At 38.8% G+C, this 18,088-nt stretch overlaps 1 protein-coding gene across 7 annotated transcripts in view; it reads right to left on the bottom strand.

Moving 5' to 3' along the window:
- Window positions 1-18,088, bottom strand: part of LOC140458259 (zinc finger protein 800-like) — a 117,089-nt gene that overhangs the window by 51,454 nt on the left and 47,547 nt on the right. For 2 of the 7 annotated variants that reach the window (XM_072552648.1, XM_072552649.1), the window contains one exon: window positions 9,071-9,169. The exons of 4 other annotated variants lie outside the window; for them this stretch is intronic. The gene's annotated coding sequence lies outside the window, so the exon portion shown is untranslated. Of the gene's footprint in view, window positions 1-9,070; window positions 9,170-14,938; window positions 15,028-18,088 lie in introns of those variants that run through there. One more of the 7 variants, XM_072552650.1, reaches the window with a different exon arrangement.

Below are 18,088 nucleotides of genomic sequence, written 5' to 3'. Positions count from 1 at the left end.
ACACCAACTCTGATCCATGAGGCTATGCATCAGACATGAAAACAACTTCATTTTATTCACATTCATCCAGCAAGCCTCCTAGATCATAAGCAGTGTGCTTTATCGATATGTAGGGGCAAGTAACATTTCTTTTTCTTAAATCAGCTCAATACTACAAATTCAAAATCCTGCTATTTGCAAGGGACTGGCTCCAAGGATATTCTTAGAAGAGCTGGGCAATAAAAGACTGCAAGCTGTAGTTAAATATGGCACGAAGCATAAATGAAATGATTAAATTGTTTAAGTTTTCTGTTATGTTTATAAAATGTCTTTAAACTCTTTTTGCAGTTATATTACCAAAAAAAAAAATTCAGCTCAAAACACTCACTTCTAGTGTGGCCAATGAGAGAAAAAAAAAGTCATACAACAACATCGGAGTTTTGTTCGAAGTTTAAGAAGCCGGTGAAAATTCTCTCTGCCGATTGGTAATGACGCCACACCCTCACCTCTTCTGATGCCAAGATTGTGTTGTTAGAATGGAAAATGAAATGTTTAAAATTCTGTTGGATTGGAGAAAAGTGTCATGACAGATCTCCAAAACACCAATTTTTCAGCATCAGCGTTGGTAATTGTGCTAACTTGGGAAACACAAATTTACAACTAACAACGGATAACAAATAGGTTGGGTGTTGAATGTTTCACAAGTTGTTGTCAATGTTTCTGCAATATATGATCCATATTCCTGTGTATTTTAAAACATAATTACATCAAGAAAGAAAAGCAGATAGCAAGTGGTCCCAGATGAAATTTATTCAATTAGTAAAATTCATAAAAATGCACATCAGAAATGACCATGATTAAGGCGCTGAATTGGTTTTCAAAACAGCAGAGTTTTAATGGTAGGCCATGATTAGTGTGAAACTCATCCTAAACCTTGCAACAAGGAAGGTTCTCCATGTATGGTGAGCAGACTGTCACTAATGTAGGAGATAATTTGCAGCTCTCCTCTAATCTCATGAAACAGCTCACTTACTCTCAGCCTCCCTGAAGGAACTGTTACTTTTTCATTTTAATTGCCTTTTATATGACCTCAAAAAAGGTAGGGCTGGACAACAGCAATATAAATGCATTTTAATTATAATGTTTCAGGCATGGTTCAGTTAAGAGCACTCTCGCTCGAGTCACAGAACCCTTGAATTCAAGTATCCTTCCAGGTCTTGAACTCAAAAATCAGCATCCACGCTCCAGTGGTCATACTGAGGAAGTGCAGTCTTTCAGATAAGAGCAAGGCCAATATGTTGTCTTGGGTAGGCCTGATAGATCAAATGGCATATTTCAAAAAGGAGAGTAAAGTTAATTCTGGGGCCCCAGCCAATATGTACCCTGAACAGTCATCAGATTATCTAGTCAGTGTTCTGTTGCTTATTTCCCATGTACAAATAACTGCTACATGACAGAGTGAACACTTCACAAGTATTTCAATGGCTGTGAATTGCTTTCGAGATGTTTGGTGATCATGAAAAGCACTATACAAATGCAAGATTTTATCTTTCTCTTTTAGTTATGCTCCAGAAATGTCAAACACACACTTGCCCAGAAAAGGAACAATTTAATAAATGTGTGTAATATTTACAGTCATAGTGATGCACAGCATGAAAATAGACCCTTCGGTCTGACTTGTCTATACCAGATATCATAAATTAATCTAGACCCATTTACCATATCCCTTTAACCCTTCCCATTCATATACCCATCCTGATACCTTCTAAATGTTGGAACTATACCAGCCTCCACCACCTCATTCCATACACACCTCACCCTCTGCATGAAAAGGTTTGGCCCTTAGGTCCCTTTTAAAATCTTTTCCCTCTCACCCTAAATCTATGCCCTCTAGTTGTGGACTCCCCCAACTCAGGGAAAAGATCTTGTCTATTTATCCTTTCCATGCCCCTCGTGATTTTATGAACCTCCATAGGGAAAACAGCCCCAGCCTAATCAGCCTCTCCCTGTAGCTCAAACTCTCCAACCCTCACAACATCCTTGGAAGTCTTCTCTGAACCCTTTCAAGTTTTACAACATCCTTGCATGCAATATTCCCAAAAAAAAAAAAAAATAAAATAAAAAAAAAAAAAAAAAAAAAAAAAAAAAAATCGCTCAGCTTAAATCTTCAATGGATGTTTTATGTGGAGTTCCACATCAGACAGTAAATAGTTGTTAAATCCAAGAATCTTTAGTTTTAAATATCTTTTATTTTTTCCTTTGTTTAGCTTTATCCAACCTCTCGCCCTTTTTCTTAAAGAAAAAGATTCTGCATTAAATTTGAATCTCCATTGACTTGTTAATTTCTCAATTCCAAGGTAGATTGTTGGTCTCATCTTTCATAGAGGCCCAGGGAGACCCATTTTACACATCACACCATGCTAAAGAGAAAAGGATAAATATCTTGTAAGTAGCAAAATCACAGCCAACTTAAAAAGATTAGACTGCAAGGAAAGTATTTTCAGTGTAAATCAGTTTTTATTCTGCAGTTGGTTACAGCTGCAAATTCTGACATTAAAGATCACTTCATTGCATGTTCGCTAGAAATTCTCCAATAATCAGCAAATCACTGTCAAGTGTGTGTGTTCATAAACTCTGGATAGATCACAATTTACAAGACTATGATCTGATGTAAAAGGTTATTATGGAGGCCCACTTTAAAAAACTAGTATACAATTTATAAGCATTATCGCAAAGCTCAAAAATATTACTGATTTAGTATGGCTTAAACAAATGAATTAATAAAGTCAAACAATTTAATAGCCAGTGAAATGTTTTTAATGGACTTAGTTAGAAGTGTGGCATAAACTATATATCCCAATATATCACCTTGTGCTATTCAACAAAAATATGAGACAGCTACCTCTGTGAGCTGCTCAAACAGGATAAAAACACAAGAGTAAATCACCACAGGACAGCAAGTTACAGAAGTTCCTTATCCACAAAATACAAGTTCCAGTAAACGTATACTGTTTAAACAAGGGCCAAATGACTAAAAGCAAGTTGCTTTAAGAATTTGCTATATGGTACAAGATCATTAGGTTTTACATGAGATCTGGTGAGTGCATCAGCTGCCGCATCTCAACAACTTTTCTAGCAAAACAACGGAGAAAGCAATTGCAAAGCCACAGAATACACAGCAAAGCTGCACCGGATCAACTTCAAATTTATTATGGCTTACATAGGGTTTAGAATCTGAAATTTCTAGCCATCTTGGCAAAAATGGGAGATCTGTAATGTTGTTTCACAGAGCTCTCCTAAAATTAAGACAAAAATGCAGGTGCGGCAAAGTGTTAACAACTCAGTGCCAGGACACACTTCTTGAAGGTACGTCATGGGCTTGAGCTCTGCATCTGTTACTGAACACAGCTTCAGCTAGCAATGCAGCACAGTACTAAGGGAAAATTGCATTGTCACAAGGCACCCTCTTTCTGGCAAGAGGTTAAGTCAAAGCCCCTTTACCTTCTCATGTGGATAATCATACAATTTAAAGTGAAGGAGCTCACTTGGTTTTTGAAAATCTGAGCACCTCTTTTTGTTGTTTCATGAACGAATCCCAGGCCTGACCAAAAAAAGCAAAATACTCACCTTGTTGAAGATTTGAACAGAGGTGCTCATCTGTGCAGGGGCTTCATTTATCCTTTTTTTTTTATTATTAGGACTCACAAAGCACAAGGGAGCCTTCTTTCTCAATCTTTTCTGCTAAAGTTCATTAGCCCATTTTTGGAAGAGGAACCTTCTACAAGATGCTAAACGTGGACTCCTTCATACTTTTGGCACTTTTAATAGTTTACTAAAATGAGTAAAAAAGGTTGAATTTCTTCATGCTATGTACACCAAAACACAATTTTATTAACTAACACATTTAAAACTTTGAATATAATGTTTTACGTATCCTTCCCTCGCATATAATACCGCTGCCTACTTTTAAGTTTTGGCTTAGATTTTGAATGAAATTGTTAACCAGTTGCAAAATTACCTACATGCTTAATTGTCATTCACCAACTCCTGCCACATCCTTACGACTAACTGTCAGTAACAGGAAAAAGGAAATTTGTTAAAACTTTTTACCATCAGTGCCACAAAAAGGTCAATTCCAATTAGCTTTTAGTTTCTATGGACAAAGCTTTTATCAATGAGCAAACCAAAACACTGCCAAAAAAATATCGCCAGTTGCTTGGGTGGCATAGCCATCCTAACATTGCAAAGACATTGAAGCTTAGCATTAAAAAAAAAAGTAACTTGCTATTGTAACAGAAGATTCCACTCTATTTTGGCACCACACTATTAAAATGCAACTCGGTACCGGCTCAGTACAATATAAATGATACTTCATATGTTAAAAGAAAACACAGAGCTTTCTCATTAACTGCCATTTATCTGGTAGTGCATGTCAAAGGTCGACTGTGGTCAATGTGCTTTTGTACTATTTGTCACTCGTTTGAAGTACTAAAAAGGAGGAAACATAAAAGCGGTTGCATGCTAGAGGAGCTAGCATTATCAGCAGGTGCACATCACTGCAACTAAAACTTGTGGGTAAATCAGCAAACCACATCACTCTCGGAACTAGAGTGCCATCGGTATGAATTCTGCATTAAAACTTCTTATGGTTAGAAAACTAGGCCGTGAAAGATATTTGTTCTGAATATATAATTAAAACCATACAAATTGGAATGGTTCATCATCTGTTTGATATTTCTACTATTGTCTTTAACTTCTACATACTACAATGCACAGGTTTTGTTACTGCCCAATAAGAAAACAGCCATAAAACAAAAGAACACCCAGAGGAAACTTCCATTCAATTTTTAATGAATTTATTGAAGCATACAACATAATGTCAGAATAATTTTTATCATGTTATAGACTAAATGCCAATCCACAATATTATCGATTTGGTTAACTATCACATATGGGTATCAAGTGCAATTTAGATTATTGGCAGTAACATTGGAGAACTTACTGACCTTGATGCAACAAGTCACTAACCTAGCTACACAGTTCTGAAAGTTTGAAAAGCATTCCCACTTTTTATAAGGATCAATTGTACTTGCAAAATGTCACAAACGTAGCTCATGCACTTAAAAATGTCTGGTGGGTGGCACGACCAGAATGCTTGCTTTTCATCGTGTATAATAGGTAAAGTAACCTAACAACCTGCTTTTTGCTGACATTGCAACTTAAAAGTGTACTTTCCAACCTTGCCTGTACACTTTTGTTAATGGTTCATGGATTTTATTTCTCAAATTGGCAAGAAAGAAATTGATCATTGCACTCTGTTCTTCCTTTACAAAAATCATCGATATCAACATGATTTGTGTAAAATCATTAAATCACTGATGAAACTGTTTGCTGTTACAGTACTACTACTTAACACTTGGATAGAATTCATGAATTCCACCAGACCAGATCAAACATGACTCCTGGATGGAAATGTTCTTGGTAATTATTTCAACAACAGATTGATAATTCCTCGAGACAACAAGAATCTAAGGGCTACAGGGAGAATGCGGGTAAGTGGAGTTGAAATGCCCATCAGCCATGATTGAATGCCGGAGTGGACTCAATGGGCCGAATGGCCTTACTTCAACTCCTATGTCTTATGGTCTTAAGGTCCTAGAGACACAAATAGAGGTCATTGCACGTAATAATAAAACCACTGCCCTCTTCACTTCACTGACCAATGCAATTTTGTCAGACTCTGTTTTATTTCAAAATACTTTATCATTTGCAGAAAATGGTTCCTGATTATTCTGGGCTGACGAGGGAGTCCCAGAAATCTATGAGAGGAGTGTACAATACACTAAGATATTTCACAATTGCTAATGTTACCGGGTCAGTCAGGGTAGATCAAGTCAATAGGGTCCTCAAAAGATCAATATACTCAAGATCGAAACTACTTTGACCAGGCCTGACTTTGTACAGCTAAGTAAGAACTTTAAGTCACTTGTATGTTATGATGCATTTAACTCAAATCAAGTCCAATTTGTTGACTGTTTGAGTACAGAACAGAACAGAACATGGATCCAAACTAGTAGTAACTTGGAAGCTTTTCTATTTTCAGTTTTACATTGGTTTCTATTATCATTTGTTGAATTTATGAAAAAGAGTTTCAGTTAAATTAATTTACATATTTCCTCTCTCCTAATATTATAATAGTTGATCATTCAGTAATTCTCCAAAACGTCATTTAAATTCCAATGGAATGATATTAAAAATACTGGAATTAGAAATACCTCAATAGAATGAGTTGAATACAAGAAAACTGAAAAAAGGAACTTCCTAAAAACCTCAAGGAACAAGCTGAGTATTAAGAATTTTACACTGGATTGTTAAGTCACATTAAAATTAATCAGCAGTATTACTTTCCAAAGCAACATAAATCCAATATTTAAAAGGTTCAACTGTTACAAAATAGAAGATCATACTGTCAGAGTTCAGTGAGCATCAGAGCAATGACATCTGACACCATAGCATCACCTGTCACAATTACCCCACAATGACCATCAGGTGCCAACTCGTCAGACTACAAGTCATAGTGGGTTCAGATTAAAGTCTGCAGTCTTCTCTGACCAGCAGCTAAGTTCGCAATGGCATGTGCATAGCAGTCAAGGTTAGCTCTTCCCTCATCATTTTTTTCTTGCTTCTATCTCTTTTCAGGCAAAAAAAGAGAGAACCACTGGCCAATGGGCAACATGCACCTGTATGAAGCACATCAACAAGTGCTACCATTCTTTCGCCACTCATTGAGTTAGCAAGAGCTATGGAATATTTGTGCCCTAACATAACTACAACTTCAGTGCCTGAAACAAGTAGGTCATTTACAACAACTATTTGATCAATTTGCACATTAACTTGCTCCATGCAGTTTGCACTGGCTTATTGTGATTTACTGCAATGCCAGCTGACAAGGAATTCAAATTGTACCATGGCTGGGTACTCTCAACAGCATGCCACTTTTATGATCTAACAAAAGCTTGGGAGGATGAAATTGAATTACTTTCTATGTTAAGCAACGCACAGACAATTCATTATCACCACAAACATATTACAAGAAAATCCTCTTAGCTCCACACCACTCTGGCAGACTTGCCTCTCTAATGTGGATTTATACATAGTTGTGTGTAATTGAAATTACTCGTAATCAATGCAAGAGTGAGTGAGGGAAAGGCAAGGTCCTCAGTTGCATTTGATTTACTTATGGGTAAACGACACAAATTAAACCTGTTGCGATTTACTTTAAGAAGCAACTACACACCGAAATCTCTGGTATTGGTGCTTTTTCAAAAGATGCACTAATACTGGCATTCCGAAAATAGATGTCTAATAGTTCATACACATCATCAATACCTTTTTCAATAGCATCAAACACAATTGCAGCAAGATGAAAAACCCTAAAATCTTTGTATAATGGCAAATGTTTTCTTTCCCATTGAGATGTCAGTTAATACTGATGTTCAGCATCAGAAGAGAAAACTTGACGTTCATGCAGTCAAAGTTTTGCTACTTCGTTAACAATCTTCACTAAACAGGATACAGATGCTCTTTTGAAAGCAGTCTTTCCTGTGCCAAAACCAAAACCTGCACAATGGCAGCCATGGCTGTAGTGCATGCCATATGGGACCACTGCAGGTGTAAATACTGTTAAATAATACTCCCATAATTAGGTCCTTTTGTATACGCTTTCAAATGTTCCTGAATCAGTGGGTGACACAATGAAAAAGCTACTAAATTGGATTGCAAGAAATCTATTAATTCAGCTGTTCGTTAAAGTTGTCACGCTGAGGACTTCAAACTTTAAGATTTAGGTGTTTTGTTCTGAAAGAAACCAACAAACGAAAAGAAAAAAAGCCATCTACATGTACACAATGAAGCAGGATGCATTACCTTCTGCTTTAAAATGGTATTTAGTGTGGTTCAGGCTTCCCTGCCATTCTCAGCCCATTCTAAACTCCGGGCTGCCACAATCTCTCACCACCTCAGGAATAAATAAAAGGAACTGATCACAAATTTCAAAGTAAAATGGATCAGCTCTCTTTAAAGTGCTTCTGCTTGGCAAACTCACAGGGAGTGGAAAAACGTTCGTTTGCTAGCATCTAATCTGGAATAAGGCAAACCTCTTATTGCCTGGTAGCTGCACTTCTGTGGCTGTTGGCTTTTTGTCAGGATGGTGTCAATTTAGAAAGGAGGGGAGCTATCCGTAACCTCCAAGGAACCAGATAACCCAAAAAGCTCCAGGAGTAATCCAAGGAATCAGCCTTACTAAGTAGTTTTGAAATTGCATGATTACATCTGACATTTTGATATAGATGCAAAGAAACAACAACAGTTGAATAACCAAGGTAACTAGGCCATATCTTCCTGGAATGAGGGCGGAGGAGGGGGTAAAACAACAGTTACACTTTGTAATAAAACATGGATAAAAACAAATCAATGTCTGACCCATCTTCTTTGGTTCAGTATGACCAAATTTGCATATTTACTAACTGTGCGATTCACAGTTTTAAATGCAATTTTAAAAATGCAATGTGACCGAAATGGAAAGTTTTGCTCAATAAAATGGATGCTAAAAGAAACATTAAACTAAAAGAATCAAAAAAAAATTGATAGATTAGTCAGTATGTGGCTGGAAGTTATTTTTTTCCAATATCTGACTAGTTTAGCTATGCTGGGATATACAAAAAGATGGAACAGGCAACTTCAAGTACAAATAACATTAAATGAATTATATTGAATCATTAAGTTGAAAAATTGGCATCGAAAGTTAGCAAAACATAATGAATAAAGGTAGCAGTGATCACATGTGAATGAATCTCAAAATACAAAATGGTATTTTATTAGTTTTCAAGGCACAAACTTATGGGTTTTGGACAATGTGTTCTGCCACAAATGAATAGTCACATGCATCTTCAGCAATTCCAAGCCTCTGAAACCTTCAGAGAGAATGAGGTTGCCAAGTCTCCTGCTGATCCACAATCCACACCATCTGAATGCTGCCAAATACTCATTATCTAATGAAAGCAATTAACATTTATCTCTGCCCCATACATACTTTTGTCCAGTTGTGAAGCAGTAAAAGGCCGTCCTTTGCATGTCACCAAGCAATAATGTCCTGAATGGTGTTTTGGTTGCAAAACTACACCAAGAATCCCTACAAAGGCAACATAAAGGAAGGTAACTGAAAAAGTGGACCAAAAAGGGAAAAGTTTCAAAATTTTAAAGAAAATACAGACACTAAGAAAACCTGTTCCACATTCAAGCAAGAACTCTATTGTTTTACTTTGAAACAAAGAAGCAGCAGATATTCAGGCACTAATTAACCATCAACACTTTCACAACTCGTGAAACTGAGCCTCTTACAACTGATTTAGTCACCTCACAGCAATTGAATTATTGTCTTATTGACAGATGGGTCCATACGATGGGCCTATAGTGAAAGGAGCCACAGTATTATTCAGCACAGATGGGGCACTTTACCGTTTTCAGTAACATGCATGAAAGTAGTTTTTATTTATCATTTTAGGGAGAACATTTTATATTCGGGGGTCAGTAAGCTAGACGGCTCACTTGTACTGGGACATACGCACGATTCAACCCTACCACCCTGTGGCTGAACACTTCAAACCTCCCCTTACACTCCGCCAAGGATGTGGAAGTCTTGGGCCTCCCCCACTGCCAAATTCTAGCCACCTGATGCCTGGAGGAAGAACACCTCATCTTCCATCTTGGGACCCTCCAACCACATGGGATCAATGCTGATTTCACCAATTTCCTTATCTCTCCTTCCCCCACCTTATTCCAGATCCAATCACCCAACTCAGCATTGCCCTCTTGACCTGTCCTACCAGTCCATCTTCCTTCCCACCTATCTGCTCCAACCTCCACTCCAACCTATTACCATCACGCCCCACCTTCATCTACCTATCACGTTGCCAGCTACTGTTCCCCCCTGCCCATTTATCTCTCATGCCCTTTGACACCTCCCCTCCTCATTCCTGATGAAGAGCTTATGCTCAAAACATCCACTCTCCTGCTGCTCAAATGCTGCCTGACTGGTTGGGTTTTTCCAGCACCACACTTTTTGACTCTGATCTCCAGCATCTGCAGTCCTCACTTTCTCCTGGCTTCCTTTGAATGCAGAGTAACGCCAAAAGCATTTTTTTTGGATTAGATTAGATTACTTTACAGTGTGGAAACAGGCCCTTCGGCCCAACAAGTCCACACCGACCCGCTGAAGCGCAACCCACCCATACCCCTACATTTACCCCTTACCTAACACTACAGGCAACTTAGCATGGCCAATTCACCCTGACCTGCACATCTTTGGACTGTGGGAGGAAACCGGAGCACCCGGAGGAAACCCACGCAGACACGGGGAGAATGTGCAAACTCCACACAGTCAGTCGCCTGAGTCGGGAACTGAACCCGGGTCTCTGGCGCTGTGAGGCAGCAGTGCTAACCACTGTGCCACCCACATTTGTTCAGTTCCTGCACCAGCTGAGGTTACCATAACGGACTCTCCTTCTCAACCCCCACCACCAGTTGTCCCCTCTTTAATGAGGCAGCAACCCTATGGTCCTCTGGGACTATGGCAACTTTGCCTTTAGCAGTTTGTAGTTGAGGATAGAATTAAACATTAACAGTTTTCTGATGAATGGGTAATTGTTTAGGTAGAAATTAAATACATTCAATGAATACATCAAAATAATTAAATAATAAGCAGAAAAGGCATAAATTCTACAGATTATAAAAGCTAGATATAAAAGTAAAACAATGCTGGAAATGTGAAATAGAAACAAATGCTGGTAATAGTCAGCACATCTGGCAGCATCTGTGGATAGACATACAAAACTTATGTTTTGAGTCCAACAGGACTCCTCTTCAAGCTGGAGAAAGAGCGCCATTGGGTCCTGAGAATGTTTTAATACAGACTAGGCATTTCAGCAAACTTGCCAATACTAGAGATATCAGGTTTTGGTGGGAGCAAAAGGGTGGTGAGCAAAAGGGAGAAGATCAGGCATGCACCAGCAGTATCTATGATTTATCCCCATACAGTAAGTTCTGGGTACCAAAGCACACCACTGATTGGGGGGGGGGGGGGGGGGGGTCTGTCACATGGGCCAGAGTACAGAGTACAATGACAACAAAAAATAATGTTTCCTAATCATTTCACAATATTATCAGGCAGAGCAGCGACTGTGGTTAATATGGACTTCAAAAAAATCATGGAGAATTAACAAATGAAATTCATATAAAAGGGACACCCATAAATTTCCTTCAACCAGAGAATGGTGAGCTTGTTAAAAAGTAAACTGAAGAGGATGAGTTGATCTTCCACAGCACTGCAAAAAAAAAAAAGTCAAGATTAACAATGGGCTTCAGTTGAAACAGCATTATAAATGGGAGATCAATTGAGCTAAGTATAGTTCAGTTCTCATTTTTAAGTCATACCATTCCACCCTGCATATTTTACTTACATTACAAACTCTGAAAATCTCTATTTTGAATAGAAACTACTTCGACAATCTTGTGGTACTGTAACTTGTCCAACATCCAGGAGGTGACAATGGCTGATTTCCAGAACATAACATTCTATAATTATCATTTTACAGCATCGATGTACCTAAATTAATTGGACAACTCCGGTCATCTTGGTTGATCTAAAATCAACATAAAAAGAGCAAGGAAGCTACCTCCACAACTTAAAAATATAGGCTGATCTATTTTCATGCAAGCCCCCCCAATCAAATTTCCCCACATCACCTGAATATAGCATAAAAATCCAAATCAGTACAGGCTAACCTAGAATTGTGATGTAATTTACAGTTGTTTTGCACAAAATGAATGGCAACCTCAAATGAAATGCATCCTATAAGTAACAGAAGATGGGCGAGTAAAATTAACTCATTGAAATAACTGAATAAAGCAGTCTCCTTAAAAGCTGGAGTGTATGCCAACTCTCTGAACCACATCACAAAATTGCACCAGGGCTTCATTCACTTCTTCTCGTGCTAATCCACATGACCGCCCCGGCTTTCATTTTGAAATTCAAATCCGTCCATATGGACCCTTCGGTCTATGGGACCTTATCTCAATAACCTCCACTCGCCTCATAACACCCAGAAATCCCCACCATTTCTCACCTTTTCAGAATACGCAAATTTAACTGGTCCTCCCTAAATCTCTCTGCATCTTTATTCTCTCTGTTTCTTCAAGATGCTCGTGACATCCATGTCTTTGGCCAAGCTTTTAGTCAACTGCCCCATAACTTGTTTTTAAATTTTCTTTGGGAATTCTCCTGTGAAGTACTTTGCGATATTTTGCTATGATGAAAGCAACTTGCCATGCCTGCATTATTTCAGCTAGCGTGCTTTTGAAATTAACTTTTTTCGACTAATGAAGGAGTTCAAAGCAGAGTTCAAAAGTCTTACTTCAGGCTGCCAGAGCTTTTAAATACATTGGATTGGAAATGAGGCCGGTTGGATCAAGTGTCACTTTGCATCAGCAATCTTACTTGGAAAATGTTTGCCCCATTGCTATTAGTCAAAGTAGTGCTCAAACAAAAACACTGGCTCCCAAACTGGAGAAGGAAGAATTGTGACAATCTAATTGGGCAGCTGATTTGACTGGGCACCCAAACAGATTCCAGTCTGGAGTATTAGGAAAGCATCACTAAAAAGCGACATGTATGCTGCAGTTACAAAATACTCACAGCTTGTTGCTGATTGGAATAACTTAAAGAATTTTGACTAAATGCACCCAAATCTTTCAAATGGAAATATTTAAAATGGACCAAAAAGAGTAGCTATTTCACGCAAAGGGTGGTGAGTGTATGGAATGAGCTGCCAGAGGTGGAGGAGGAGACTGGTACAATTACAACATGCAAAAGGTATCTGGATAGGTACATGAATAGGAAGAGTTTAGAGGGCTGGCAAATGGGATAAGATTAATTTAGGATGTCTGGTCAGCATGGATGCGTTGGACCAAAGGGTGTATTTCCATGCTTTACATCACTCAGAGTTCATCCAGTTATCTTGCATAGACTAAAGGTGAGGACTGCAGATGCTGAAGATCAGAGTCAAGAGTGTGGTGCTGGAAAAGCACAGCAAGTCAGGCAGCATCCGATGAATAGGGGAAAATCAACTTTTTGGGCAAAAGCCCTTCATCAGGTATTCCTGAAGGCAGCCTTTTGCCCGAAATGTCGATTTTCCTGCTCCTCAGATGCTGCCTGACCTGCTGTGCTTTCCCAGCACCACACTCTTGACTGTGACCTTGCATGTTAGTCGAGTCTAATTTTGATACATTATTAATGATCACAAAACCAGGATTATTTGAAACTTCAATCATGCAATTTTATTTTCAAGCCATCATTGAGATTATGCCAGTATTTTTGAATAATCTCAAGTTATAATAATCTCCCTACTTACAAGTAGATGAAGAAAAACAACCCAAGATTAACCAAGCATATCACTATTATTAAAAAAATGGCCAATAAAATTACTGCAGCATTTTAAAGACATGTATAAATCAGGTTTCTACAATGGGAACATGTAAATGACTATGTACTGAAAAGAAGAACAATGAACTGTGCTTATAAAAAGCGGAGAAACGTATAAGTAGTTTTTTGCAGCTGGTAAACACCGGCAAACCTAATCCATGAGAGAATTTTACTTTTAGGGAAACACTAAATCCAGACAAATTGGCACCACTTGTTGTGGGATCAAGAAAACTCAACACAGTAACAACTCACCAATTGGTAAGGCTGTGGTCGGGGCTCTTGCAGCACAGTGGTCTCAAACTCTGAGCCAAGAAGCCTGGATTCAAATCCCACATGCTCCAGATATCCACTACCACCACTGAACAAGTTGATTAGAAAAGGTCTGTAGTTTCACACAGCTTCAGAGGACAATGAAACAGAAGTAAGGAAATCGACAGGAGCTGGCTGCAAAAATTTCCTCTGTCTCCCCACTCTGCAAAATTACGTCCTCCAATTTTCCATCAACAGAAGAGTAAACTACATTCAGAAGATGCTAAACCCATAAACACAATAAAGAGATTGATTCTAGAGATGAGATTTGTGTCTTATGAAGGGATATTGAACAGTTTAGAAAAATATGAGAGGAGATCTAATTGACACATAAGATGCTGAAGGGGATATATGAGGTAGGCATAAATAGGATGTTTCCTCATGTAGGCCAATCCAGAAGAGAGGTCATAGCTTTTGGATAAAGGGTAACAGATTTACAAAGAAAAAGGAGGAGAAATTACTTCCTTCAAATAGTTGTGAATCTGGGGAATTCACTATCTTAGAGTGCAGGGGATGACAGGAGATTGAATAAATTTGAGAAAGACAGATTTTTAATTACTAAATCTTAGAGATACTTGAAAACTGCCCCTCTTGAATTCAGTAGAACATCATAGGTCCACCTTTAATTGAAAACAACCCATATTTTTAAAAGACAGACCTTTATTGAGAAGAACCAAATTCTAGCAGCATCATTTACGTTAAAAGGTTATGGAGAGCAGTCTAGGAAGTGGAGTGAAGGCCAAGATGCGATTGTATTAAATGATGGAGCAGGCTCAAGGGTCTGAATTGCATTCTCCTCCTTCTAGTTCTTACATTCTTAAAGCATCTAGGTCCAACCAAGCAATCAATTCACCGAATGCTGAACGTTACTATGTGCACAAAGATTATGGTATCATCAAAAAATTGAAAGGATAATAAAATCAACCCATTTTGAGATGTGAAGTGGTAGTATAGAAGTTAACATTTTTTTTCAGTCCATTTCTTTCATAACATTTGGGCTTTATCTCCTTTGCTTTGGGTGCATGGGAATATTAAATGGGGTAAACTAAGTTCCATAAACTGTAAATCCTTTTATTTTGTTGTTGTTAAGTGTGCTACAATAAGGAGACTTACTCTCACTGTCATTGAAGCAATAGGTTTGGGTTTGCTTTTATCCTGGGTAGCAGTCAGAAGCAATTTGGGACCTTCATTAAATCTTCACAGTTCTTGCAACTCTAGGAATAGTAAGACATGACTTCTGGCGCATTATGCTAGTGAGACACGAGAAAAACATTGCAATGTGGGAGAGAGTAAAACCAGAGTCAAGTTTTACAGCTGCTCCCCAGTTCGACTGGTGTTATTCAATATTAAGCACAGCAATGATCTTAATAACTCTAGAGTTAAGGAGTAAAATATAAGTTGGAGTTACAGTCCTTGTGAGAGGTTTTCAGCCATTAATAATAGCACAATTTATTAAAAAAAAAGGAATATGCAGATGGTTTGATTGCAAAGAATAAAAAAACTGAACAATTCATTCAAGCAATAGTCAGACACCTACACAAGCTAAGCACATGTGGACATCTAATAAAGTCTCCTGACAGTCTCTGCTTAAACTCACAAATGACGAATGACCGATGAGTCAGGAACAGGTAGTTAGCATTCACAGAAATGTATCCACTTTGAGAGCCACCATCTTCACAAAATTATGGCAGATAATTAGCAAGAAGAAAGGTCAAAAAGAAAATAAAATAAAATGCACATGATGTTATAAGTGGCCAATTCCAATTTCATCAACAGCAAATCAATTCTATCCAAGATGAAAGTACTCAACTGAAATGGTTCATCATGTAAATTATAACTTCGATAAAAGCCTTTTGTACCTGTACAGATGAAGGGCAAGTGGTTAGGCCCATTGATTGGCGACATTAAATACAAATATGGAAGACAAGAAACACAGTGTAAGCTCAAACAGTAGGGCTGGGGGCAAACATATCCTTACTAAAGTTAATAGGGAAGGGAAAGTCGATCCGTTGCAGTCCTGAACGGGACAGAATACAGGGTGGGGGCATAGTTTAACAAGGACAAGAAATGCAGAACACAGAATACAACAAGGAGCAGGCTATGAGATTTGGATGTCTTAGTGGCCACAAACAAACTAGAGGAAAATAAAAAGATGGCAGACAACACAGCTGGACAGAATTTGGGGTGTACACAAGAGTTGCCAGATAGGGGACAACCAGCCATATTAAGTATGTGGATTTGTAATGAAAACCAGGGGCGCAACATGTACCGGGAAATAGCGAAGGCATGTCAGAAAGGCAAGGTCACGGTGATCATGGGGGACTTCAATATGCAGGTGGAGTGGGTAAAAAATGTTGCCAGTGGACCCAAAGAAAGGGAATTCATGGAATGCTTACAGGATGGCATTTTGGAATGGCTTGTCATGGAGCCCACAAGGGGGCAGGCTATTCTGGACCTAGTGCTATGTAATGAACCAGACTTTATAAAAAATCTTAAAGTAAGGGAACACTTAGGAAGCAGCGATCATAATATGGTAGAGTTCAGTCTGCAGTTTGAAAGAGAGAAGGCAAAATCGGATGTAATGGTGTTACAGTTAAATAAAAAGGTAATTATGAGGGCATGAGAGAGGAACTGACGAAAATAGACTAGAAGCAGAGCCTAGCGGGGAAGACAGTAGAACAAAAATGTCAGGAGTTTGTGGGTATAATTGAGGACACTGTACAGAGGTTCATCCCCAAGAAAAGACAGATTTTCCGGGGAGGGATTAGATAGCCATGGCTGACAAAGGAAGTCAGGAAATGTATTAAAGAAAAAGAGAGATCCTATAAAGTGGCCAAGAGCACTGGGAAATCAGAAGATTGGGAAGGCTACAAAAACAAACAGAGGATAACAAAGAGAAATAAGGAAGGAGAGGATCAAATATGAAGGTAGGCTAGCCAGTAATATTAGAAATGATAGTAAAAGTTTCTTTCAATACATAAGAAACAAACGACAGGCAAAAGTAGACATTGAGCCACTTCAAACTGATGCTGGAAGCCTAGTAATGAGAGTTAAGGAAATAGCTGGAGAACTTAATAAGTACTTTGCATCAGTCCTCACAGTGGAAGACATGATTATTATCCCAACAATTAAAGGGAGTTAGAGGGCTTAGTTGAGTTTGGTTGCCATTACAAAAGAGAAAGTGCTAGAAAAGCTAAAAAGGTCTTAAAATTGATAAATCTCCTGGCCCCGATGGGCTACATCCTAGAGTTCTGAGGGAGGTGGCTGAGGAAATAGCGGAGACATTGGTTGAGATCTTTGAAAAGTCACTGGAGTCAGGGAAAGTCCCGGATGATTTGAAGATCGTGGTTGTAACCCCCTTGTTCAAGAAAGGATCAAGACAAAAGATGGAAAATTATAGGTCAATTAGCCTAACCTCAGTTGTTGGTAAAATTCTAGAATCCATCATTAAGGATGGAGGTTTCTAAATTCTTGGAAGAGCAGGGTCGGATTAGAACAAGTCAACACAGATTTAGTAAGGGGAGGTCGTGCCTGACAAACCTGTCGGAATTCTTTGAAGATGTGACAAGTAGGTTAGACCAGGGAAACCCAGTGGATGTGGTCGATCTAGACTTTCAAAAGGCCTTTGATAAAGGTGCCACACGGGAGGCTGCTGAGTAAGGTGAGGGCCCATGGTGTTTGAGGTGAGCCTCTGGTATGGATTGAGGATTGGCTGTCTGACAGAAGGCAGAGAGTTGGGATAAAAGATTCTTTTTCAGAATGACAGCCAGTGACAAGCGGTGTCCCGCAGGGTTCAGTGTTGGGGCCACAGCTGTTCACATTATATATTAATGATCTGGATGAAGGGACTGGGGGCATTCTATCGAAGTTTGCTGATGATACGAAGTTAGGTGGACAGGCAGGGAGTACTGAGGAAGTGGGGAGGCTGCAGAGGGATCTAGACAGTTTGGGAGAGTGGTTTTCAGGAAATGGCTGATGGAATTCTACTTTCTAAATGGTGAGAAAATTCATAAAGCCAAAGTACAAAGGGATCTGGGAGTGCTAGTCAAGGATTCTCTAAAGATAAACATGCAGGTTGAGTCAGTGATTAAGAAAGCGAATGCAATGTTGTCATTTATCTCAAGAGGATTGGAATATAAAAGCACCTTTGTGCTACTGAGACTTTATAAAGCTCTGGTTAGGCCCCATTTGGAGTACTGTGTCCAGTTTTGGGCCCCACACCTCAGGAAGGACATACTGGCACTGGAGCGTGTCCAGCGGAGA

This window comes from Chiloscyllium punctatum, chromosome 32, assembly GCF_047496795.1.
Source record: "Chiloscyllium punctatum isolate Juve2018m chromosome 32, sChiPun1.3, whole genome shotgun sequence".
NCBI classification, from domain to species: Eukaryota; Metazoa; Chordata; class Chondrichthyes; order Orectolobiformes; family Hemiscylliidae; genus Chiloscyllium; species Chiloscyllium punctatum.
This window is presented reverse-complemented; position numbering and strand designations above follow the sequence as displayed.